At 36.2% G+C, this 27,969-nt stretch overlaps 1 non-coding gene across 1 annotated transcript; it reads left to right on the top strand.

Moving 5' to 3' along the window:
• The first annotated feature begins 4,289 nt into the window (after window positions 1-4,289).
• On the top strand, window positions 4,290-4,396 carry LOC133820128 (small nucleolar RNA R71). Its single transcript, XR_009886561.1, has one exon. It is a non-coding gene; the product is annotated as a small nucleolar RNA R71 (small nucleolar RNA).
• Window positions 4,397-27,969: the final 23,573 nt, after the last annotated feature.

Consider the following 27,969-nt stretch of genomic DNA (forward strand, 5'->3'; position numbering starts at 1 on the left):
TCAAGGGCCAGGCCTTGTCAGTATCTCATGCATCCTATTATTCCAACAAATAACAACAATCATAATTCTTTCTAAGCATACAACAACAAAAGCACATATACACATTACCAAACCCTGAATCGAGCTTGTCTCTAGTAGCGAATGTATATGTCCAGTCGGTCTTCAGGAACCCTTAAACCTAGGACGCTCTGATACCAAGTTGTAACGCCCTGTATAGCCAAGACCACTACACTGTGTATTTATAAAGGTGCAAGACTTGCTAATCAAGTCAATTAGTTAAAAACGTGTCACTGAAACCATTAATGGACTAGGGTTAAAAGGTTTTGGTCACAAAAGACACATTTCATTTAATTAAACATTTTTGTACAAGGGATCCCAAGAGAAACAGTGTTTGAAAGTTAGTTTACAAAATTTACAGTGTATGAACAACCACTAGCCACTCTAAGGGCAAAACAGACATTTATGGTCCTCCTATTCCTGCCTCCTCCTCAACCGTGGCGGCCGAGCAGCTGATCATGTACATGCTGCCTTCAGAACTCTCTGATTCAATGCTGATCAAGCTTGCCCTTGCCTTTACTTGCGCCACGTAGCACCCGTGAGCCAAAGCCCAGCAAGAAAATATTACATTATAGTTCAAACAATGATAACAATTGAATAATCTTTAAAGCATGATCATAGACTTATCATACATCATCAATCATATAGTCCATAGACACAAAAAGAGAATCAACAAACCAACACTTAAGCTATTCAGCATGAAAAATCCATCAATCAATATTATTAATCAAATCACATAATAATCAGGGTCAACGCCCTTAGGTCACACCCTCTGTTTACTCCACTTACTCGGGTCCGCTTAAACTGAGCTCAGTGCATAATAAGCTGTCCTTAGCAACTAGTGGCTGAGCTACGCCCTCTACGCCAATGTAAACCCTGACACTCTTAGGCCATTTGTTTATTATTCACATGGCATAACTCCATTCTTTATAAAGCATACAAAATAGAGAACCCTTAGTCCCATTATAAATTCACATCCGGGTGCAGTTTTCTTACCTTTAATTTCCAAGTATACTGATTACGAGAGATGCCCCTTGAGCATGATCCGTTTCACGAGCCCTAGCTTAGTACCCAGTCACAACCAAGAATAGGGATACCATTAGTAATTTGTAAAAAGGCTTCCGGATAAGGTTCTAGTCCGAAACATCGAATTCCACCAAACACGGTAGCAGAATCGATCCCGAGCACCCTAGGTTCAATTCCCATGCTTAAAATCCCAAAAACACAAATTACCTTAAGGGTTGTGACTCAAGCTCCCTATGCCGCGACATGGCCCCAACAAGAGGCTCAGCCTCACCCAGAAACTAACACGGGTCGCGGCCCTACATGCTCCATGCCGCGGCCCGCCCTCCATCTCCAGCACTCATCAGCTTCAGAGGGCCGCGACACACAAAGAACTATGCCACGATCCGACCCCTTCGAACCCAAAAAAACCACCATTTTTAACACTCAAAACTCACTCAAAACCATCCAAAACCAAACCAATTCCCCAACTCAATTATCACAAAACTTCTAACATGTTTCCAGCAACACAATCTAGCAAAAACTTAGCCTAGAAACTCATCAAAATCCCACTTCAATCTCTGAAACCCAAAAGCTTAAAAACATCAAAACCGGTCAAGAAAACACTAAGATTTAGACATTAGATCATAAATTCGAGCTTACCATCACTGATGAACCAATCCTCTAAGAAATTTCTGAGCTAACTCCCAAGCTCCAAGCTTCAATTCAGTCCTTCAATGTCAAAGCCCATAAACACCTCAAAACTTAGCCATAACCACATAATTTAACCACCATGCATAAAACTTATGGCTTACCTTAACTCTTGATTGAATCCTTAGCTAATCCTTGAGCTAATCTCTTAAATCACAGCTCCAATTCTCTGAATTCCAGCCAAGTTCTTCTTGGTTCCTTGTGATTTCCTTTAGGAGAGAAAGAGAAGAGGAGGGAAGGTCAGTTTGGCTTTTGTTCCACCGTGTTCTATATTTTACTTAGTCTATCCTTAAGCAATTAAGTCAATCCCAAGGCTCAAGGTACCGGAAACGTCCCCGAGGGCAAAATAGTAAAATTCCCCATTATCCCCACCTAAGCTTCCTAACATCAAATATATCTCCAATTATTTATTTTCATAACCCGATAACCCATATAATCATCCAATACCTAAAATACCCCTTGACTTGCCCCAAGTCAAGCATTAGGTCCCGTAGTGACTTTCCCACTCACTTGCTCCCTAGGATCGCCTCAAGTCGCATGTTGCAGATTTACCCACATAATAATGTGGTCCTCACAATTATAGCATATAATCACTTTTACATTCATATAACCACACAAGCATGCTTATCACAGAATCATTCATTAAACTAATAAATTCACACATAAACCAATTATGCCCTCCTGACACATTAATCAAGGCCCTTAAGCCATATTAGTGATTTTGGGTCGTTACAGCTCCACTCATATAACATTTGAATTCTTTCACTAAAGTACTTTTTTTAATCAGTTTTGCCCCTTCCTCATTCTAGTTTTCACTATGGAGCTTGTCTTAGAGCCTTCAAACTTTTTCTCTCCTTGGTTTACCACTTCAACTCTACAACACGTTGGAATTTATATTGCTGCAAAAACTTTAAATATAACATCCTCTTTTTGCACTCGTAGCTTTAATTCACCTTTTTGTACATTAATTAATGCCCTACCAGTCGCTAAGAATGGCCTTCCAATTATTATTGGAATATTTTCATCTTCTTCCATATCTAAAATAATAAAGCCTATAGGAAAGATGAATTTACCCACTTTTACCAATACGTCCTTAATCACTCCATGAGGATGATTAACTGTCCTGTCTGCCATCTGTAAAGACACTGTAGTTGCTCGAGCTTCTCCCAAATTCAGCTTCTGAAAGATTGATAGAGGCATCAAATTCACACTAGCCCCTAAATCACATAATGCCTTTGTTTCTACTAAACTCCCTGTAGAACATGGGATATTGAAACTACCAGGATCTTTAAGCTTTTGAGGTAATTTCTTCTGTAGTATTGTGCTGTACTCTTTAGTTAATGCAATCATCTTATAATCCTCTAGCTTGTTTTTCTTTGACAAAATTTCCTTCATGAACTTCACATAGCTAGGCATCTTCTCTAATGCTTCTACGAACGATATATTAATATGTAGCTTCTTGAACACCTCTAAAAACTTTGCAAACTGCTTATCCAAATTATGCTTACTAAGCCTTTGTGGATATGGAATTCTAACATGATGCTCAATACTTACAGGTGGCACCTCCTCTTCCTTCCTAAGGTCTTTAGTAACATTTTCTTCATTAGACTTCTCTTTCTTTAGAAAATCTGTAGTAACCTCCTCTTGTGCTGGACTAGAGACATATCGATCCTCTATCTTCTTGCCCTTGTTTTCTACTGTCATACTTAGTCCCACTCCTCAAGGATATTGCATTACACTACTCTTTAGGATTAACTTCTATAGTGCTAGGAAAATTTCCTTGAACTCTATTAGACATTAAAGTAGCCAACTACCCTATTTGAGTCTCCAAACTCCTTATGGACGCCCTGGTTTTAGTCATGAATTGGTTAAGTACATCAAGTTGAGGTTCAACTAGTTTCATTGGCATTTGTTGTGGTCTATTTTGTGGTTGATAATATCTAGGTGGAGGGTATTGTTGTGAATGTTGCTGTGGATATGGTGGTCTATTTTGATGTGGTTGATATTGTGGCTGAGGTGGAGGATAAGGTTATAGAGTATTTTGATTATTAGACCAGGAAAAATTAGGATGCTTCTTCCAAGCTGGGGTGTAGGTCATAGAATTGGGATTATTGGGTTGTCTCGGGTAATTCCCTGTAGCTTGTACTTCTTCCATGGGCATGTTATTCATATCTAGAGCAGGAAATTGGTTGGGTAAATGGATTGTTCCACACAATTCACATAAGTTTTGAACTTGCATAGCTTAAGATGGGATTGTAGTCTTTTGTAATTGCTTTGTCAAGGCTGCTACTTGAGCAAAAAGCATTGCTATAGCGTCCAATTCCATCATTCCAGCCACCTTCTTTGGTTGTCCCATTTCAGTTGGCCATTGGTAATTATTTATTTCCATCTCCTCTAATAGCTCATATGCCTCATTAGCACTCTTACTCATAAAATCACCTCTTGCCACAACATCTATAATTGTCCTAGTTGTTCCATTCAACCCATTGTAAAAATTATGCACCAACATCCACTTTTCTATTCCATGGTGTGGACACTTTCTTAACAACTCCTTAAAGTGCTCCCAAGAATCATACAGTGACTCTCCTTCCATCTGATAAAAGTTATTAATCTCTCCCCTTAGTTTTGCAGCCTTTGTTGGAGGAAAGAACTTGGCAAGGAACTTTTGAGCTAACTCCTCCCATGTAGTGATAGAATTCTCTTGTAAGGATATCAGCCAACTCTTCACCCTATCCGTCAGTGAAAATGGGAATAGCCTCAATCTTATAGCATCATCGCTCACCCCATTCATCTTAAACATAGCACATAACTCTAGAAAATTGGCTATGTGTAAATTGGGGTCCTCCATTGGCATTCCTCCAAACTGAACAGTTGTTTGGACCATTTGGAGAATTGTGGGCTTAATCTCAAAATTGTTTGCAGCAATGGTTGGAGGTCTAATGCATGAATGTACTCCTGTAACAGTAGGAAGTACATAATCTCTCAAAATTTTGGTCCTTGCTCCCTTTAAACCTCTGCAACCCCTTGACCATTATAAGCACCATTTCCCAAATTGTCAGCCATGGTAAACTCCAATCTCCTCTTTGTTTTTTGGTTCTGCCTACACGTTCTTTCAATTTCCAGATCGATTGGTATAATCTCCTTTTGTCTATTGCTTCGCATATACGAACAAGTCCTGAAACACAATAGAACCTTGATCCAAATAAATGTTAACAGAAATTAAATTAAATAAAATAACCAAATTAGAACAAATAACAATAACTGTGATATTGGAATATAAGTCCCCGACAACGGCGCCAAAAACTTGATCGTGAAAATCTATACAAGCAAGTATACGTGGTCGAATCAAGTAATATATGATAAATAGAGTGTCGATCCCACGAGGGCTGATTTCCAAATACCACTAATTGATTTTCAAATTATATTTGGTGAATTAAAATTTAATTGAATAATTAAAAGTAAAAGGAATACTATAAACTATGAACAAAAATTAAAGAACTGGAAACAAAACAATGAATCAACTAATTAAAAATCAATAATAAAAAGCCTAGGAATTAATTTCATCAACTATTCATTCTATTAATTTTAATAATCATTTCTAAATCTCTTCTTTCTATTCTAATAGCAGGTTAATATAATCGATTCCTATTCTTTTTCAAGATATAAGATCTCAATCTATATGCAGGTTTTCTACATTTTGTGATAAACTTGAACATATAAAAGGCATTAAACATGGAAACCTAATTACTACACAAGTCATACAGGTACTTTCGTCCAATATGCAACCTATGTCTATACAATGATAGCATATTCAATTCTCATCTTTCGAATTTTGAATCAAAACCATTAAATCAAGTAAATAGTGATCAAGTATTTACTAGCATTAAACAAACATCATATAGATTAGAATAGAAAAGAAGTATCAATAGAAATTTATAATAAAATCAAATAGAAATCCTAGTGACTATATTAATTCCTAGATAAAAGAAATTAGTTCATAAATAACATGATGGAAATAAACTGCAAATAATTGTTCATAAAATCAACCTAAAGAATTCAGATGAAAATAGAAAACTAATTACAGCAGCCTCTTCTAATCTAGGGTTTTTAAAAACTGAGACTCCTCTCCAAAATCATAGAATAATGTTCCTTAAATAGTCTTCCAAGATTCCCAAGTGAATAGACCATTTTGCCCTTCAAAAAGTGGTCTAAAATTTGCAAAACGCGTATACAGCTCTGTAGCGTTGTGTCTGGAGCGTTGTAGTGCTGTGTCTGGAGCGCTGTGTCTGGAGCGTTGTAGCGCTAAGCCAAAATGCCTAAAATTTTGTTCACTAGCACTGTTGCGCCCTCCATGTAGCGCTGTAGCGCTACCTTTCAGTTCTTGATAGCGCTGAGGCGCTATCTTTGTAGCGTTGGGGCGCTATCTTTGTAGCACTGGGGCGCCACTTCAAGAATTGATCAACTCCTTCATATACTTCCTAGCGCTATGGTGCTCCTTTGATAGCATTGTAGCGCTATTGACAGCGTCAAAACCTGCACATATCGACCTTGAAAAACAAGATTTTCTCCAACTTAACTATATTTTCTTTAACTTCCACTCCTTTTCACTCTTTTCACCAACTTATCATGGAAAACCTAAAACATGAACAAACAAACATAATTCTGCAATAAAATATTCCTAAACTAATGAAACCATCCTAAAACTAGACCATAAACAGGCTTAAAGCTCGTTTATCAGGCGAGGCAAACTATGTTCTGGGAATCTCTTGACACTTTCTCAGGCTAATTATAATGATAAAGTGCTTGAAAGATTCTCTATGGAGAATTCCAAGAAAGGTCAATTACCGACCAGACATGGAATTTCTCTCTCCAAGGAACAATGTCCTAAGACACCTTAGAAGGAAGAGGATATGAGAAAGTATCCCTATGCTTCAGCAGTTGGGAGTCTGATGTATGCTCTGTTGTGTACTAGGCCCAACATATGTTATGCAATTGGGATTGTAAGTCGTTATCAATCAAATCCTAGTTTGGAACACTGGATTGCAGTAAAACACATTCTCAAGTGTCTTAGGAGAACAAGAGACTATATGCTGGTCTATTCAGGGGGTGAGCTAATACCCTACTGGATACACTGATTCTGATTTCCAATTAGATAAAGACAGTCAAAAATTTACATTTGGGTCAGTGTTCACTCTCGGTGGAGGAGTTGTGGTCTGGAGAAGCATTAAGTAATCCAGCATAGCTAATTCAACCATGGAAGTCGAATACATAGCGACTTGTGAAGCAGATAAGGAAGTGGTTTGGTTGAGGAAGTTATACACTGATCTGGAAGTTGTTCCAGATATGGATAAGCCACTAATCATGTACTGTGACAACAGTGGAGCAGTAGCTAATTCCAAAGAACCTAGAATCCACAAGAGAGGGAAGCATATAGAAAGAAAATACCATCTGGTAAGAGAGATTGTACACAGAGGTAATGTGACTGTTATGAAGATAGCATCAGAACAAAACCTGGCTGACCCGTTAACCAAGACACTTCCTGTAAAATCGTTCATAGGTCACGTGCGCAATATGGGATTGAGGGAGATACCTCACTTGCTTTAAGGGAAAGTGGGAGATTATTAGGATCAATGCCCTAAAAGCACGTAAAGACATTTTATTGGTTTTAAATAAAAGTACAATTTTATTATATTTGAATGTTATAATTATTGTTTGAATTAATTATATAATAATATCAAGAAAATTCCCTATTCATTCATGAGAATATAATCTTTTTTTAGCACGAGAGAATTAAGATCATATATAATGAATAAAATAGTTAGTAACATATTAAAGTAAGAAATCTTTAATGAATAGTTACTAGCACAGTTTGCTAAGCATACAAGATGCAAGTAATCTAGATTTAGATTACTGATGTGGATAGACATCTTAGTAAAGGTGTTGTATATAATAGAGATTATATATGACAGGACTGATGAGAATTAATTATCTTTATAAGCTTGCCGTTTGACGTAAATATTTAATTCTTGTTATAATAGATGATCATTTGTAGATCAGTCTAAATCCTGAGTATTCATGAACTCCTGTTTATGTTTATTGGATCTTTTGATTCACTCATTAAAGTCTCTTAGAATAATGAGGCTAATGACTTTTGTTTTGGAGATTCAATATCATGGATGGCTTGGAACATGAATTACAATATTGGAATCCATGCTTTGCTAACAGATCGAATATTGGTTCCCTTAAGGATTGATTCTGGAACTGAATAGTTATTGAGCTCAAATATATAATTAGATTATAGATTAATTATTCGCTAGTGAATTAATGATACTTAAGGATCAAGATGTAATTAGAAGGGTAAATCAATAATTTTGACCAGCTCTAATTAATGAACCAATAATGGAGGACAAAACTACATATATTGATTATATCAATGGACTACTAGAGAAAAATCTATAAATATAATTCTATAAATACTTAGAGTGCAATTCCATATTTATAGTGAAGTAATCATGAAATTAATAAATAAGATTATTATATTAAAGAGTTTAATTAATAATTTGGTTTATTGGAGCTTCGTATTATAGGTTCATGGTCCCCAGATCACCTCTATTTTACACTGTCAAGGGTAAGGATGTCAAAAGAAAGATTTGTTAAGACAAAGGACTAAATTACAAAGGAATTAACTTTCTAGGGCAAGGAAATAATTATTTGATAATTATCGGCAATTGATTAATTGTGAATTAATTAATTATTTAATGATATAGTTTTTATTTTAAAAACTATAGGTTAAAATTAATATTAATCTTGTTTGGATTAATATAAAAAGAGAAAATAATAAATATCTTATTTATAATATAATATTCATTTATTTAATTTAAAACTGATATTTTAAGATAAAGTTAATTTTGAATTAACCGATATTTATGTTGGAATAAATATCTTCTCTTAAAAGTTGATTAAATAAACAAATGAGAAAATTATGGCAACCCTAATAGGGCTGGGGGACACACACTATACAGTACAGTGTGTGGCGCCTAGCATCATGGTTTTTATCCCTGGGATTTGAATTTTGAATTTCAAATAAATTTACTTAATCAGTTATTTAATTATTCTTTTTAAATACGATTTAAATAGATAATTAAATAAAAATATCCAATCAGTTATATTTTGAATTATATTTTAATTAAATAAAGATTATTTAATTAGATTAAATATCTTTATAAATATGATATACGTGATATTCAAGAAAAGTATGGATAATCAGACTCTCTCAAAAGTGATAGTTTTCTTTAAACCTGAAAACTGTTCTAAACCTTCTCTCTGTCAAAACTCTCTAGATCTCATGTGTTGAGTACATCTAGGGAGTCACATAAATAAACGTTTGGAATCCTACGTGCCCACACACGTCCTTGTGTGTTTGATGATTGGTATGGAAGATCAGGGTGTGACATCTCAGAACACTAGATAGGAAGATCGTTGATTTATACAAAAAGACTCAAGGACACTTGATAGGCTACAAGAGGTAATCCCTGATCTATTTTTATGTGATTTAATATTTTGATATGTACATGTTCTTGGCTGGTATTTATATTTACTAAAATGGGTCCATACATTCCGCTGTGTACCTTTGATTTGATCATTTAATACCAACAGTAGATAATATAGGAATAGTGTGGAAAAGTTGTATATGGGTTGATAAACAATATTTTGGATCACTTCTGGTTAAGAACATAACACAAGTAACATTTTTGTTGATACCACTGAGGCAGAGGAAGTGGGGAGTTACAGGTAAGGTTCAAGAAGACATAAGTTTCAATTTCTCCAAAGTATGTTCAAGGTCGCATTATGGGAAGTGATGGGATTGCATATGAGTAAATTAAGATAAAAACAATAAGGAATTTTCTAAAGGAACTCCTTGGGGGTTTGAAGCACTGGAAATCGATAAGACACCTCGGCTTTTACTTGAAGCAACTTCGGGGATTGCCATATCCTCGACTGAAGTAACGTAGAAACCTAAAGTTTGTCTGAATGGATCGTTGTGTGCCAGATTCTCAGAAGTTTAAATATGGGTTGATTCACATGCCATGGTATTAGAATATGCATGTGATGGTCTGGGACAAGAGGACGGCGCGATGGCCACTATCCTTGCTTAAACACATGGAGTTATAGTGTGGTACATCAAGGATTAGGGTGTGCGCGTGTGTAGATTGAAAAGGTGATTGTTCGTGCTTCACATAGGATGATTGAATAAGAACCTAGATGCTCTACATAGGACTTTAAGTTGACAGTATTGCTGGTTAGTAACAATTAGGGTGAGGTAACTACTGGGATTGGTATAGAACCTGTGATTGATAATTCGTAGATATACCTCTATGACAATGAAATACAGAAGAAGGATCTCGTAGGAATCGTTAAGAATCCTACCATCTTAGCATGGATAGGTTAAGATATGAGAATTGGATGAGTGATCCGATGGAGGCTGGTGTCGAGGTAGAGATTCTAGATGAATCTTAGACAATCCCTCATGATCGTTGTATCCAGGAAATTTGAGTGGGTGCTGATACCTAAAATTTGTATACCAGGAGGCGCACTGCCTAATCCTTTAACAAGTGAGAAATGATAATCAGAAGCTAGAGAGGCTATTATGACTCCAGGGGATCTTGGAGTGAGTATGGAGGAATATAGTTATGGACAGTAGGGGTGGACCACCTCAGATTGCAGGTAAGATGAATGGATACGGGAAGTTGTGACTTGACATATTGGGTTAACACACTCTGGTTTGTGTGAGCGAGATATGATAAGAATGAGTGTGTGAAGGGAGACCGTACGTCTACCTGGGACACCGAAGTCGATAGCGTCAAATTGAGACCCTTTATTTGCCGAGTTTGGAAAAGGGTTAGAGAGGGCAATGAGTATAAGATTGGGATTTGGAATTATTGGTTACCTTCAGACAGACTGATAACTTGAAGGAACGATTCAGAATTTAAGCATTTTACCTCAAATATGTAAGTTTTCAGGATAGTGAGGCAAATATGGTCCCCTGATTGGATTGTCACAGTGATGAATGCCGGTCAACGAGTGACTTTGAATAAGATATTGTGAGACAGGGAACGAGAAGTACTTATTCTGGGAAATGAAACAAAGGACAGGAAGTATTTTGGTCCAGAATTTGTTCGAAGGACCAATGAAGTTATTAAGGATTGTTATAGCACGTGTGTCTGCTTTATTGAGAGGACATAAGAGTTCAAAAAACTTAAATATAGGAATGTGGAATCCCAGGATTGGGGACTCTGTACTTCTATGAGTATTGTGGACAAAAAATGATAAGATAATTTGGGAAGGAAAGAGGAGTTTTGACTCTAGATTGATAGACTTATGGGATCCTAACAAGGATTAGGCTAGAGGCCTACATATTATCCTTACCCCAGCATGGGTAGAGGCTTGTAAGATGTTACTGGTGCCTATGTCAAGGAAATAAGTGCCGAGTGCTACCCCTGATTGGGTGAAGAGACCCTGGAATTTCAGTGGAACTTAATGTGTAAGGAAAAATCGTTGGAAATCCTAGATAGGAGAAAGATAAAGTCTTACAGAATGAGTCTGTCACTCTAGTGAGGGTGTTACAAAGAGATAGTGAAGTAATGGATTTGACTCTGAAGTTATAGTCAGATTCATGGGATTAGTGTCCTGAGACGTTTGAATAAATTTCGAGGACTAAATTTCAATAAGGAGGGGATAGTTATAACATCCCAAATTTTCTATTAAGGCTGAGTGCCTTGATTAATGTACCAGGAGGGCATAATCAGATTTATATGTGGAATTAATTGAATATACGTGTGATTATGTGGTATAAATGATTTATTGGGTAATGTGAATAGTTATGCATGTTTATGTGTATTAAATATGCACGTGGGCCGTTTCTGTAAATTGGGGCATAATTGTAATTTTTGACATGTTGAGGATATATTTGTATTATGTGTGTATTACGAGTGAAACCCTAGTGTTATAGGGATGTGTGGTCTGAGGCAATCCTAGTGGGCGGATTAGCGGAATAGTCACAATTGGGTCAAATACCCGGCTCGGGGTGAGCCTACGAGTATTTTGGGAACTTAGCCTGTATTCATATTTACCGGGTAATGGGTAGTTATTTGGTAATTATTTGGGCATGCTGGGACTAATTGGGAATTTATAAGACTACTCGAGGATTAGGGAGATAAATGACGGTATTTCCCTTGGGGTCATTAAAGAGTAAGTTTTAATCTAGGGGATTTTTGGTATTTTTTCTAGCTTTTGGTTGACCTTAGTTGAGGCTAGAAGCCTTTTCTCTCCCATGTTGCTCTCTCTCTCTCTCACCCTCTTTGGGAGACTTTAGGAAAATTGATGAGGGAAGCACCAATCTCTGAATTTCGGGGCAAGGTTTTCTGGGGAGATTGAAGTTCAGGGGTGCTGGAAGACTCTAATCTTAAGGGAACAGTTAGGATCAGCTCAGCCAGAGGTAATTTGAAGTTATGTTTTGAGTTTATTTTTTAAAGTTCTTATGTGTTGAAAGTTCTTACTGAATTCTTATTTCCTAGGGATTTTTTGGTTATGTTTTCAAATGATTGTTCTGCTCTGAGTGTAGTATTGAGGTGTTGAGGCTAAATTCTGACCGCTCGGTTAAGACCGTGAAATTGGTGCCTAGTAACACAACCTGACTTACTTAGGCCGATGTCGTGAATTTTAATATAAACTTGCAGATTGTCTGTTGTGTTTGATTAGTTATGCATTGATTGAAATAAATTATTGTATTTTGTGCTGTGATATTTTATTGCCGGCCTCGGCTCACGGGTGCTCTATGGTGCAGGTAAGGGGAAGGAAAAGGTTGATCAACCTTGAGTTGGAGGGCAGGGAGCGGTGCGTAAATGTTTGGCCTACTTGGTCACCACGGTTGGGGTATTTTTGAGGAGCACAGTATAGTGTCTGGTTTTGTCGCTTAGGTCGACAATACATTGATTTTTAAATTGTAAACATGTTTTAAGCATTATTTTGGGATCCCAAAGTAACTCTTTTATGATCTTAATGAAAGTACAAATGTTATATATGAAAGTTTTATTAAATGAGCCTTTACGTTAATTTAATTACACTTTTGGGTCTAACACCTCGATTAGCGAGTCAAATAGATATTTTAAAACCACATGGTAATGACTCTAGGATAGTAGGGCGTTACACCAACCATTTTAGGAGTCTACTCTTGAGGCTCTCTAATTTCAGTTGGTTCTATTAACTTGTTGTCATCACATGACTTGTTCTCAAAGAACTCAACCTCTATTGATTCAATTATCACATTAGACTTCAAGTCTAATATTCTATAAGCTTTGCTATTTTGGGCATAACCCACTAATGCACATCTTATAGCCCTTGGACCAAACTTGGTCCTTTCGGGATCAGTATTCTTGAAATAAGCAAGACATCCCTATACTTTAAGATAACCAATGTTTGGTTTCTTTCCTTTCCATAACTCATACGGAGAGATATTATTTTTCTTCATGGGAACACAATTTAAGATATGATAAGCGGATAACAAGGCTTCACCCCACAAACTAAAACTCAATTTTGAATGTGATAGCATAGCATTAATCATCTCAAGAGATGTTATATTTTTTCTTTCTGCTATAAAATTTTTTTGTGGAGTATAAGGGGATGTACATTCATGTATTATTCCATGATCTTCACAAAACAATTTTAAAGCATTTGAAAAATACTCACCACCCATATCTCTTCTAAGCACTTTAATTTTCCTTTCCAATTGATTTTCAACTTCCGTTTTATAAGCTTTAAATATATTAAATGCTTCATCTTTATTCTTAAGCAAATAAACATATGTGAACCTAGAGCAATCATCTATGAAAGTAATAAAATATCTACTTCCTCCCTTAGTCAACATTACTTTTGGTTCACATAATTCACTATGTATCAAATCTAACAACTTAGAGTTTCTTTCAACACTAGGAAAATATTTATTTACCATCTTAGATTTAACACATAATTCACATTTATTATGCTCAACATTATCACAATCAATCCATATTTAATTGCTCTCTTTTAAGTGTGCTAAATTCTATATGGGCAAGTCTAACATGCTACAAATTAATAGAATTTGAGTCAATCATATAACAACAAGAGGAGGAAACTTCATTGTTTGAGTTATCAATAGAAGTATGAAGTTTGAACATGCCATCACAAGCATATCCCTTTCCCACAAATACATTCCCCTTTGACATAGTGAGCTTTCCAGAATCTATTACAACCTTGATTCCCAGTTCGGCAAGCAAAATACAACTCACAATGTTTCTACTCCTTCTTGGTACATACAAAACATTGGTGAGTAGAACCTTCTTGTCGGATGTGAAGAACAAATCAATAGTTCCTTTTCCTTCAACCCATTGACATTTTCCCATTGCCCATTTGTATCGCATGCCCTTCCTTTGAAGATTCAAAGGTCTTGAAAAAGGATCTATCATAGGTACCATGAATGGTGGCACAAGTATCATACCACCACCCATTCACCTTTCCATCAATGGCATTGACTTCGCTTAGTGTTTCCACTAGCTCTTTTTCAGTTGAGTTGACTCTTGCTTCATTGTTATGGTTCCTCTTGAACCTACGATCTCTAGCGAATTGTCCTTGCCACACACAAAGCAAGGTCCCTTGGAACTTTTGAATTGTCCCTCATTCTTCTTGGGCCCTAATGGTTTTTAACCCTTGCCCTTGTTCTTCCCAATTCCTTTTCCCTTAGGAGGATTAACCACCACATTGTCTTTTGAAGTCTTTCCATTAGACTCCTCCTTGTTCTTATTTCTAGAACGAGATTCCTCCTTAATCCTCAAGTGTTTGAGGATTTCCTCCAATGAAATTCCCTCATTCTTATGGAGGATCTTCTTCCTATAACCCCTCCAAGATGGAGGTAACTTGGATATTATGGTACTCACAAGGAATTGTCTCGACAATACAATATTAAGTGTAGATAATTTATTCACAATAATTTGCAATTCATGTATTTGGGGAAGAAGGAGTTTAATATCATAGAACTTAAACTCCATATACCGAATAATAAGGAATTTATTTGTAGCTTCTTCTTCTTCTTCTTCCACTTTGTACTTCTTTTCCAAGGCTTCCCAAATCTCCTTGGCGGTCTTGGTGTTGGTGTAGAGATCATACAACTGTGAATACTCACTTTCACAGTCATCTTCGCCCTCTCCATCGTTGTCGTCGTTACCATCGTAACTGTCGTGGGCAACCACCTCCAAATTAGTAGGTGGAGATGGTCGACTTGGTTCTCCTCCCACAACGACCATGGGGGGAACGTCGTTAGGGAGATTCCTTCTTATGGCTACCCTTTTTGGGGGAGAGTGAGATTACACCTCCTCAATAATTTGAATCTACACAAAATTATGATTGATAGAGACCAAAGAAAGATTGAGAAAGACGATGCAAATCCTAGTGTTGGAACACAAATCTTCAACTTTGATGATGCTTCAAAACCCTTGTTGAATCCACCACCTTGAAGTTCTTCTTCTTCAATGGAAAACATAGCCAAATGCTTATACACGATTTGTATCACTGTCCTAATTCTCTATTTCCTAGCCCACCATAGATGCTTGAGGCTTTTTCTAAGAGGAAATGTGAATTGGGATTGAATAAGCCTTAAACTGACAAAATCAAACACTTTCTTTTTTGAGTTTCATGGAGAAAACTAGAGATTCTTGAAAGCTAGAGAGAGAGAGGCTAGAGAGAGATTTGAGAGAGTGATCAAGTCTTCCAAATCTCTATGAGGACCCTTTTATAGTGTAGGCATCGTCATTAGGTCTAACAAATAGTATTAGAGCTATATAACTCGTCATTTGGAGCTTAAAACATGTGTCCGTAGGGACACGCTAGGCCACGTGTTGCCTGTTTGTAGGCGATGCATCGCCTGCCAGGAGATGTGTCGCCTACTAGCAGTCAATGCGTCACCTGCTATGGCTTTTGAGCCCTTTTGCATCTAGGCGATGCAACACCTCTTAAGAGGCTCGCATCTCCTCCCCCTCTTAATTTTGACCCCTCCAACAGGCCTAAAATTGCTCCAAATGCTATCAAACTTTTTGGGGGATCCTTAGATACCTCTATGTATCACTTTGGACCCAAAAACACAATTTTTAAGTGCTTATAATTGAAACTCAAATTTCACATCTTTACTATGTGAAATTCACTAAGTGTTTTATACCTAGCTTATATAATAACATTTATCCTTTGTATTTAACCAATTATAACAACCATTACTACAACTCAAGCTTTCTTAAATCTCTCAATGAAAGCACCAAAATGTTGACTAGCAATTTTCTTAGAACTAATTAAAACACAACTTAAGGAAATAGAAGTTGAGACACGAGATTTTACGTGGTTCAGGTTGTGAATCAACCTTAGTCCACAAGTCACTTGTATTTAGGATGTTAAAATCATGCAAATGTCAGGCTTCTTTGGAGATTTTCAGGCCACATTTTGGCAATATTCTACAAAGAAGAAAATAAAATTAGGATCATTTACAAAGTGTGTCATAGCCCTATTTATAGATGGCTAAGGGAAATTAATTCTTTAAAAAGGGCTAAATACAATTATTCTCGTTGCGTATCTCACTAGGTCCAATATGAGGTACCAACCCACTACTTTTTTGGGAAACACGTTCCTGACAGTGTTAGGAGGGTAGCAACACGTTTTCCCATGTCAGTCGGCATTGTGAGACATCCTGCTTGTTTCTTGTACGGGATTGACACCACGATCTGTGTAACGATGAATGTTAGATGGTCGCTTGTGGTCCGGGGTCACTGTGCTTGACACCTAGCAGCTCTACTCCATGTCCAGAGGATGATTCTCGCAGACTTGGAGGACACGAGTAGAAGAAACAGTCTTACACTGACACTTGGAACATTGTCATGGAACATGGTCCTTGAGAAGTAGCATTCCTACGAGGACACACTCCTCTAGTAGTGGTGAACTATGATTGAAGGCAAGACTTACCTCCCGTGGAGCTCCAAGTAAGCTCTAGGGGAGTTAAGTAACTTTCGTGAAGACTTAATTAGTCTTTAATGTGTGCCACGTATCACTTGGTGAAAACTCTTTAATGGAATTGAATAATGCTTCCCTTAAGGGTTGACTTTATGAATTAAATTATTATTGAGCTCAAATTCATAAATCGTTTTATAAATTAAGTATTCACTAGTAAGGTCAATGATGCTTAAAGATATTAAGAGATAGTTACATAGGTCGAACATTCAACTTATCCTTGCATTAATCATTAACCATTAATGGAGGATTAAATGGTATGTAATGATTATATTAAAGGATGATGTATTACAAAGTATTCAGTTAATGAATTGTCTATATTTGCAAGAGTTCAATCTCATATTTTTAGTCGAATAATATTGAGATTAATACATAAGGTCAGTATATTAAAGGAGTTATAATTGATAATTTAAATTTTATGGAACTTGGAATTATAGGTCCATAGGTCTGCTAACCGGCTATATCAACACTGTTCAAGGTAAGAGTTGAAACAACGCTAAAATTGTGAAAGGACATATTTGGAAGAAAATTGTTCTTGAGTCATATATGTGATTATATGATCATTGAGATTAATTAATTAATTATCCATTTTATACATATAATTTTTGAAATTATTAATTATGTTTTCTTTATTTAAATGTGAAAGATAAATATGATAATTCAAATTGGATTTGAATTGGTTCAAATATTTATTCAATTGACTAATTATTAATTATCTGATAAGTTTGTTATCAATTAGCAAATATTTTATCAATTTTGGATAAATGGATTATTTAATATAATTAATAAATAAAAATGGTTAAGGCACATGCCTTGAAATTAGCATGTGTCACATGCCAATCACACTCATACACTATGATTGGCATGTGACTGAGTGGATGACTCAGTCTTATGCTATTTTATTATTTAAATATTATCTTAATAATTATAATATTTTAAATTTGATTTAATTCATTAATATAAACAATATTTTAGAAAAAGTTTCTAAGGAGGCTAAACTTTTCTCAGACTTTTTACAGAGAGAAAAAAGTATAGTATTTTTTTTCTCATAAATCTGAAAACCTAATTTCTCAATGCCTATTACAATATCTCATGTGTTGAGAACATCTTGTGAATCACAAAATCATCCATGGTTTCTCTGTGGCCACACACGTATTGAGGTGTAGAGAATAGTTCGAAAGATCTTGGTTTGAGTTCTTGTCAAATCTTTTTGATTGGATGTTCGATTAATTATACAAGAAGTAAGCAAAGACGCTTGATAGGCTTCAACTAGTATTCTTCTTCTTATATGTGTGTTTGAATTAATGTATGTATATTAATTGATCCATTATTTAAAAAAAAATTAAAATAAAATAATTTTTTGTTATTCCCTAGGCCCAACAGCGTGCATTCTGCTGCACATTCGGTAATCTGTTACAAACATTTTTGACCAACAGTACCTCAAACCCACTACTCTCTGTGCCCTGACACCTATGGCACTTCAGAGTATTATGCTATCCCCTTGGGACATGTTAGGAACGAGTTTCCTAATACGCAACGGAATTGTGTGATGGGTTGGCCCAGTGTACAACAAAATTTTTTGTAACATATTTAAAATACTTTTAAATATGCAAATCCATTAATATACATACATTAATCATAAACAAGAAAAGAATAAAGAACATACCTCTTGATGCCTATCAAGTGTCCTTGCTATCTTTTCGTAAAATAAATGATCTTCCTATCCAAGATGCTCTCAGATACTCACACCAAGATCTTCCACAACATTCTCTATAATTCAAGAAGTGTGTGGGCACTTAGAGAATAATGGATGATATATTTTTTATTCAACTTGATGTACTCAACACATGAGATCAAGAGAATAGGCTTGAGATTGGTTCTGTATTTTTGTCAGGGAGAGATGGAAAATATCGTTCTTTTCATAAAGCGAATAATTGAGTATCTTGTTATTTTCTGATAAGTCTAATATATTTAGAAAATATTTAAATTGAAAAAATAAATATGTAACCAATTACAATTTATCTTTTAGTTAATTAAATATCTTATTAATGAAAATATCTAAACTATCTTTTCAAAAAATTTATTAATTAGTTAATTAAATAAATGAAAGTGAAAAAGCCACTCCCTGATTATATAGTTGCATGCCACACACAGTTCAGGGATTGTGTGTGTTGTGCAATACCCCATAAAATAGGGGGATTTATTTTCTCAACTATTACTTAATTATTTTAATAATGTAAACATAAAAACTCACTTTTGACTTATTTATTAATTAATTAATTAAATGAATAGAAGTGAAAAATCCAATCTTGATTCTTTACTGTGCTACACGCCCAAGTGAGTCCTTGAGACTCCTTGGTGCGTGTAGCTCCCTACAAAATAGGGTCCAAGATTTTTTTTTCACAATTATTTAATTATTTATTCAAACTGTCTTATCTGATAAAATCCAACAACTTGATAATTAAATAAAATTTGAATCTATTATCTTTTTAATTTGAATAAATAATAATCTTTTAAATTAAAATTCAATTCGAACTTGTCAGATTATTATCTCCAACTCAAATAAAGATATTTAATTAATTCTACTAATTAATTAAAACTAATTTTAATTTAATATTAATTTCGAAATTTTAATATTTATTTTATTATAATTTTGAAAACTATAATAAATTAATTATTTAATAATTTCAAAAATTACACAATAACTAATTATTAATTAATTTTGATAATTACAATTAAATCGTATTTAATTAATTAATCACTATTACCACATAATTGCATATTTGGCTCGAAGAACACAATTCTTCTTAAATATGTCTTTTTACCATTTTACCCTTTATATCAACTCTTGCCTTGAATAGTGTTGATAAAGCTGCTGTGGGGACCTATGGACCTATAATTCCAAGCTCCAATAATTTTGTGGTTATTAATTAAACTCTTTAATTAAATAATCTTAATTTATTAATCTCATGATTACTCCAATATAAATATGAGACTCCATTATTGTAATTATAGACATTTCATTTTATGAGTACTTTATAATAATAAAGTGTCCATTGATATAATCATTACATACAAATTAACCCTATGATAATGGTTCATAATTAACTGGGAATAAAATTACTGTTTTACCCTTTTAACTATATCTTGTTTCCTTAAGTACCATCGACTTTACCAGTGAAGGTTAATTCATAACCAAATTATGAATTTGAGCTCAATAACCTTGCAGTCCCAAAAGTTAACCCTTAAGAGAACCATTATTCAATCTCTAAGAGAAGGTATAGATTCCTTATCTGTATACTATGTCCCCAACCATTTACATTAATGAGTTCCCAAAACAAAAGTTTCTAGCTTGATCATTCTAACAAACCCTAATGAGTGAATCAAAGAACTCATATAACATAAACATGAGTTCATAGTAACTTCAGGATTAAATTCTATTTGTATACGATCATCTGTTGATATATTTAATTAATACTTTGAAAAGGTATTTAACTAAGTATTAATAAACATATCTGGTACAATTCTATATATTCTCTAATATATAAAGCACCTCCACTAAAGTGTCCTACTACACTAGTAATCCAAATCTAGATCACATGTATTCATAATACTAGTGGACCATACTTGCAGTAATTAATCTAAAGATTCCATAACTTTATTTTACTGCGAACTATTCAAGTTCATTTATCTCAAACACAATCCTCCCGTACCAATACTTGATTGAGATCACATATAAGAACTTAGGAATTTTTATGATATTTACTTAATATTATCACAGAATAATATAGTCCATAATATATATATGCATAACAAATTCAATTTATTTATTTGTTTCTTAAAACAATGTCTATTACATATACTTTCAGGGCACAATTCCCAACAGGACCACCATGTATCAAGAGCCATTAGAGCTCCCCTATAAATAGACTCTCGCCCTATTAAGCAATATACATGCTTTTTTCTCCATTATTGGTCTACACATTTCTTTGAATTTCTTTTAAGTTTGTTCTTAGTTCTTCATTTTCTCATTGCACTTTGAATTTTCTGACCTAACCTCGTTGAAAAGTTCTCACCGCCAGCATGCTATATTTAAGATAATTTATATTTTACTCAAAATTATCACAACAAGTTTAATCACTGTCATGACAGGTTTTTAACCTGTCCTAACAAGCTATGTTCATTAATATCTTGTTGTGAATATGAGAAATTGTCCTTTGAAGCATCCCACGCCAAGCCGCAAAGTTCGGCCTCGCGATGCCCACGGGCCTCACCATATGAGACCGGGTGCACAAGGCACCCCTGACTAAGGGCCTCACTATGCGAGGCCAGGTGTAAGGCACCCTTTACTAAGGGCGCAAGGGACCCACGTCTTTGTGTCACTAGGAGCTAAGGGCCTCGCTAGGTTTCCTTCGTGAACGTGACCAAGTCCTGAAGGCACGAGGGCCTCACTATGCGAGGCCCAACATGCCTAGACGTCTGCGCTTATGCGCATAAGGGACCCTCGCCTACATGACGTAGAGGAGATAAGTGTCTCGCTAGGCCTCCTCCATGAATGCGCCCAAGTCCTGAAGGCACGAGGGCCTCGCACAGATGCCCGTGCCTATGTACACAAGGGACCCACACCTACTACATATATATATATATATGCATAAAAAATTCAATTTATTTATTTATTTCTTAAAACAATTTCTATTACATATGCTTTCAGGGCACAACTCCCAACAATTACCCACTTGCCCTAAAGAAAATGAAGCATCTCTCTCATTCCCATGTTTCTTACATTCTCCTTAAAAGATTTCAAGGATAAAGTATTTGTGAAAGGATCTGCAAGATTATGCCCTGAAGCTATCTTCATAACTGCTACATGTCCTCGGTGAACTATCTCTCTGATCAAGTGATACTTCCACTCGATGTGCTTTCCCTTCTTGTGACTCCGTGGGTCCTTTGAGTTAGCTACTGCCCCACTATTGTCGCAATATAGGACTAGTGGCTTTTCCACATTTGGCACTAGTTCCAGATCAGAATAGAACTTCTTGAGCCACACAGCCTCCTTAGCTGCTTCACAAGTTGCTATATACTCAGCTTCCATGGTAGAGTCTGCAATGTTGGTTTGTTTTATACTTCTCCAGACTACTCGTCCAAGAGTAAACACTGATCCATAAGTCGATTTCTGACTATCTTTGTCTGATTGAAAATCATAATCAGTGTAACTAGTGGAGTTCGGGTCTCCACCTGAATATGCAAGCATATAATCTCTGGTATTTCTAAGATACTTGTGAATATTCTTCACTGCAATCCAATGACTCAATCCAGGATTGGATTGATAATGACTGACTATCCCTACTGCATAACAAATGTCAGGTCTTGTACATAGCATAACGTACATAAGACTGCCTATTGCTGAGGCATAGGGATACTGTCTCATATGTTCCTCTTCCTGAGGTGTTTTGGGACACTGCTCCTTGGAATGGGCTACTCCAGAATGGGTTGGCATATCACTCTTTTTGAAGATTTTCATATTAAAGCGTTCTAGAACCTTATCAATATAAGTTTCTTAAGACAGTGCAATAGTCTTGTTCTATCTATCTCTAAGAATTTGAATGCCCGGGACATACTTGGCTTCTCCCAAATCTTTCATTTGGAATTGTTCAGCTAACTAGTTCTTTACCTTTGATAATGATGTTACGTCATTGTCAATCAGTAATATATCATCAACGTAAAGAACGAGGAATACTACTACACCATCTCTGATTTGTTTATAGACACAGGGTTCATCAAAATTCTATTCAAAACCAAGCATTTTAATTGTGTCATCAAATGTAAGATTCCAAGATCTAGAAGCTTGTTTGAGTCCATAGATGGACCTAAGAAGCTTTCAAACTTTTTGCTCTTGACCTTTTACTTTGAACCCTTCTGGTTGAGACATGTAAATTGTTTCATCAAGGTAACCATTCAGAAAAGTTGTCTTGACATCCATTTGCCAAATCTCATAATCCATGCACGCAACAATGGATAAGAGTATATGAATGGATTTTAGCATGGCTACAGGAGAAAAATTTTCTTCATAATCAACCCCTTCTTTCTATAATGCCCCAAATTTCCTAATAAGGTTTAGGACCTTGATTAGGAGGTCGGGAGGGCCATAATTGATTATTTATGTTATTAAATAATTATATGCATGTTATCCGAATTATATTATAATATGATGATAAATGCATGCATATGGGTCCATTTTTAATTATAAGGACATTTTGGTAATTTGGCATGTTGAGGGCGTAATTGTGTATTTTCATGCATGTGGTTGAATTATGAATAATACCACATTATATGTGGATTTGTTCGAGCCATTCGGCATGAGACGATCATGAAATACAAGTTTTCGGTCTCGTCATAATGGGGTTAGTTTTGGGGCTCGGGGTGAGTCTCGGGGTGATTTGGTGATTAGAACATTGCCAGGAATTAAAGGGTAATGGGATATGATTTGTTAGCATTTGAGAATGTTGAGAATACCAGGAATTGGAGGGCGTTAATTATGATTAACGAGATAGGCGCGAAAGGATGGTTTTGCCCTTGGTGGCCTTATGAGGATTTTAAATGACCCAGGGGCATTTTGGTCTTTTAACCTTAAGGATAGATATAAACCCTTACGCTGCAGCAAAATAGAGCACCATTTCTCTTCTCTCCCGTACACCATTTCTCTTTGAATTTTGAAGCTTTTTTGGGGAACCAAGCTAGGGAACCAAGATTTGATAAGCTAGGGTTGTGTTCCACCATTCAAGATGGTGTGATTATGAGATTGAAGTGAGTTTTTAGCCATTAAAACTCTTGTTCTTGCTCTGTTTTTTATTTGGGTTTCAGCTATATTTTGAGTTTGATAATGGGATTTGATGGGAGCTTTTGGCTAGGGTTACTTGGGTTGTGATGCCTATGACATATGTAGATGGTTTTTGGGTTCAATTGGGACATAAAATGAGGTTTGGAAGCTTTTGTTTCAGGTTGGAAATGATTGAGTCAAAGGGGAGAAGAACCAGGGCATTTCTGCCTGGTTGTAGCGCTATAGCGCTAGCTATGGGGTTTCAAGTGTGCTTAGGGCGCTGGGGCGCTAGGGGGGTAGCACTACAACGCTGCCCTGATTCATCAGATTCCTGTTTTGGGTGTTTTTAAGGGTTTTTGGCTCAGGGTTTCAATTCATAAGGCTCGGGATCGAACCTACTCACCGTTTGGGTACAATTCGGGGTCCCAGGAGTGAGGTTTAGGTCAAGACCTTTTTATGGTTGATTTTCATTAATTGAGGTTGTATTTGGTTATGACTAGGTGAATGCTAAGGGATTAAAGGATCGATCGTTCTCAAGGGTCGTTCAATTGTTATTTCTCGCTTGAACCAGAGGTAAGAAAACTGCACCCAGTATGTGATGCATGAGAAACATGTGGTTAGGGCATGCCATGAATGTTGAATATGAGATTGATTAGAGCTTGAGTCTCTGTGTTTGGGCATGATCCTAATTATGCTAGAAATTGTTAAGTAAGCATGCTAAATGTCCTACATTTGGATATTTGACATATGATATATGCCTGGTAGCATTGCTTACTTGTGCGTGGCACTGACTTACTAGTCAGAATCAATAATGGTGTCAGAACTGACTGTGAACCTGTGACTTACTAGTCAAGTTCAACAGTAGTACTGAGCACTGGTCGTGTGTTATTAACCTAAGAGTCAGGAGCGGCATAAGCGTCATGAACACAGAACTGAAAAGATTAGATCTAATTGACATCTGCATTGAATGACTCATCATGAGCATTAATGCCGGACTAACCCCAAGTTCGATGAAAACTATAAGCGCTTGTCTAGCCTATGGCTAGTCACTCAGAGCAAGGGCCAGAAGGCCTAGGTGACTGTATCATCACACGGCTAAGGGTACGGAACCCACACTAGTGACTTGCTTATCAGTCACTCATCTAAGGGTGCACATCCCATTTAATTAGGGCTATAAGCCCCAACATGGTTATCAGAACGTCAAGTGTAAATCACTCATCTGTTTAGGATTGACTTGATAGTCATCCATATAGAAGGGCAGGGTCCACAACCATCATTATTTGAACTTATCACATGCATGATTAAGGCTATTATTGCTAGGCATGTACATTACGATTTGATGACATGTTATTACTGTTCATGAGCATATTGAGTTTTCTTGATGGGCTTCGGCTCACGGGTGCTATGTGGTGCAGGTAAAGGCAAAAAAAAGCTGGACCATCCTTGAGTTTAGGTGACGATGTGTACATATGTGGCTGCTCGACCGCCACGGCCGAGGGTTGAAAGAGGAACTAGGGTTAAACCCTATTTTGCCACTTAGATCGGCTGGTTGTAAATATTTTCTTGTAATAAACGTTGTTTCTTAACCAAAATTTTTAACCCTAAATCGCTAATCATACTTAGTTACATGATTATGGCCAAATGACTCAATTAGCAAGTTTAGCACTATTCAAAATGCACACTGTAACGGTCCCTGGAGTTTAGAGCATTACACTTTCTATGTGTAGCCTTTGGCTACGAGCCTTGCTTTGAAAGTTTTTACTTTCCCATCCGCTCCACTTTTCTTCTTGAATATCCACTTGCAACTAATGGGTTTGATATTCTCAGGAGGATATTTAAGAACCCAGACGAAATTGAAATACAGCTATTCCATTTCTTGGTTCATGGCGTCTTACCATTTGTCCTTGTCAGAATCATTCATTGCATCTTTAAATGTCAATGGATCATCTTTGTTTGTGTCAAACACAAGCATTTGAACTTCGTGTTCATAGTGTATGGGTTGCTTACTAACCCTCCCACTACGACGAGGCTCTCTACTATTCTAACTAGAACTAGCAGTTTCCTCTTGTCATTTTTCATTGGTTGTTGCTGGTGACTTTGCAACTTCATTTGAGACCATCTCCTCCAGTACAACCTTACTACAAGGTTTGTGGTTATTAACATAGTCATGTTCAAGAAAAGTTGCATTTGTCGATACAAATGTTTTATTTTCTTTTGGACTATAGAAAATTCAACCTCTAATCTCTTTCAAATAGCCCACAAACATGCACACTTCAGAGCGTGATTCCAACTTCCCGATCTTTCCTTTTAGCACATGTGCAGGACACCCCCCAAATGCGAAAATGGTGTAAACTAGGTTTACAACCATTCCATAATTCCATGGGTGTCTTCGGGATAGACTTAGATCGAACAACATTCAATATGTATAGAGCACATTGAATTGCATAGCCCCAGAATGACAGTGGTAATAATGAGAAGCTCATCATTAATCTAACCATATCTAGTAATGTTTTGTTCCGTCTTTCTATAACACCATTTTGTTGTGGCGTTTTAGGTGCTGTGAGTTGGGGTTGAATACCATGCTCACGCAGATGGTCCTCGAATTCAAAATTCAACTACTCTCCTCCTCGATCAGATCGAAGAACTTTAAGTGATTTACCTAATTGCTTTTTAGCCTCTACTCGAAATTCTTTGAACTTTCCAAAAGTTTCAGATTTTCTTTGCATTAAGTATAGGTAAACACATCTTGAATAATCGTCAATGAAAGTGACAAGGTAATCATAACCTCCTTTTTCTTGTACATTAAGTGGGCCGCAAACATCCGTATGTACCAGCTGAAATGGTCTTGTAGCTCTTGAACCTTTAGCAGAGAAAGGTCTCTTGGTCATCTTGCCTTCTAGATAGGACTCACAATTAGGGAGAGATCCAATAGATAGTTCTCTTAAAGGACCATCCTTTACAAGCCTATTAATTCTATCTAGACCAATATGGCCAAATCTCAAGTTCCACAGATATGTTTCACTATCAGAATCAGCCTTTTGTCGATTAATAGATCTAGGATTAGCTGTTTTAAATAATTCATAATTATAAGTAGATTTCTCTTTAGCTTGCAGTTTATAAAGCCCATCAATAGATTTTATAGAACATATCTTAAAACTATATCTTGAAATAACACTTGAATTATTATTAAAAGAAATTTTAAAACCTTGTTCATGCAACATAGAAACATAAATTAAGTTTCTAGAAAATCCAGGAATATATTAAACGTTCTCAAAAATAAGAAATTTATTCTTCCCAAATTCCAGGCGGTCTGTTCCAACTACTGCTGCAAAGACAATCTAACCACTGCCTACCCTCATAGCTCATAGTCACCTCTCCATCAGCAAGCTTCCTCGTCGAACTAAGAATCTGTAGATAAAAACAAACATGGTTAGTGGCTCCTGAATCTACTATCCAAGGTGAGGAATTGTCTTCCACTAAACAAGCTTCTAACACAAGTAAATCAAATTTACCTTTTTTTTTTCTCTTTCAAGTTCACGAGATACTTTGGACAGTTTCTCTTCCAGTGACAATCTACTCTACAGTGAAAACAAGTCCAATTAGGGGTCTTCTTTTTGGAGCTCTTGGTGTTCTTGTTCTCTTTGCCTTTGGATGACTTGTTAGGCTTCTTTGAATTCTCGTCTTTTCCTTTCTCTTTGTCCTTTCCATATCAATTTTTCCGCTTTTTGGTTTTAGCCTTTGAAGAGGAAGGGCCAAAATCAGCAACATTTGCCTCTCCTTCTTTCTCAAAACCTTTTGTTAAGAGATTCATAAGTGTGCAACCCATTCAACAGCTGTGTCATGTTATATTCTAATTTGTTCATGACATAGTTGGTTGTGAAACCTTTAAAAGCTGGAGAAAGCGATTCAAGTATAATGATCACTTGAGTCCTTTCATCAATGGTTGCCCCATGGATAATAACATCGTGCATTATATTGATCATGTCAAATACATGTTCTCTAACAGAAACTCCTTTCTTCATTTTCTTGGTCATGTAGGATCTGGTGGCCTCATGCCTGCACTGATCTGACTGCTGCCCAAACATATCTTGAATGGAATCCCATATCTCATAAGCAGTCTCAGTCTCAGTGTCTTCAAACTTCTTTCTGAACACGTCACTCATACTTGCAAGCATATAACACTTTGCTCTGTTGTTTGATAAGATCCATTTATCAAACTTTTCCCTTGCAGTTCTGGCATCAGTAGCGGGAGGGACTTTAGGACACTCCTCAGTTAAGACAAATTTATGGTTCTCACATATTAA

Source organism: Humulus lupulus, chromosome 2 (assembly GCF_963169125.1).
Source record: "Humulus lupulus chromosome 2, drHumLupu1.1, whole genome shotgun sequence".
Lineage (NCBI taxonomy): Eukaryota > Viridiplantae > Streptophyta > Magnoliopsida > Rosales > Cannabaceae > Humulus > Humulus lupulus.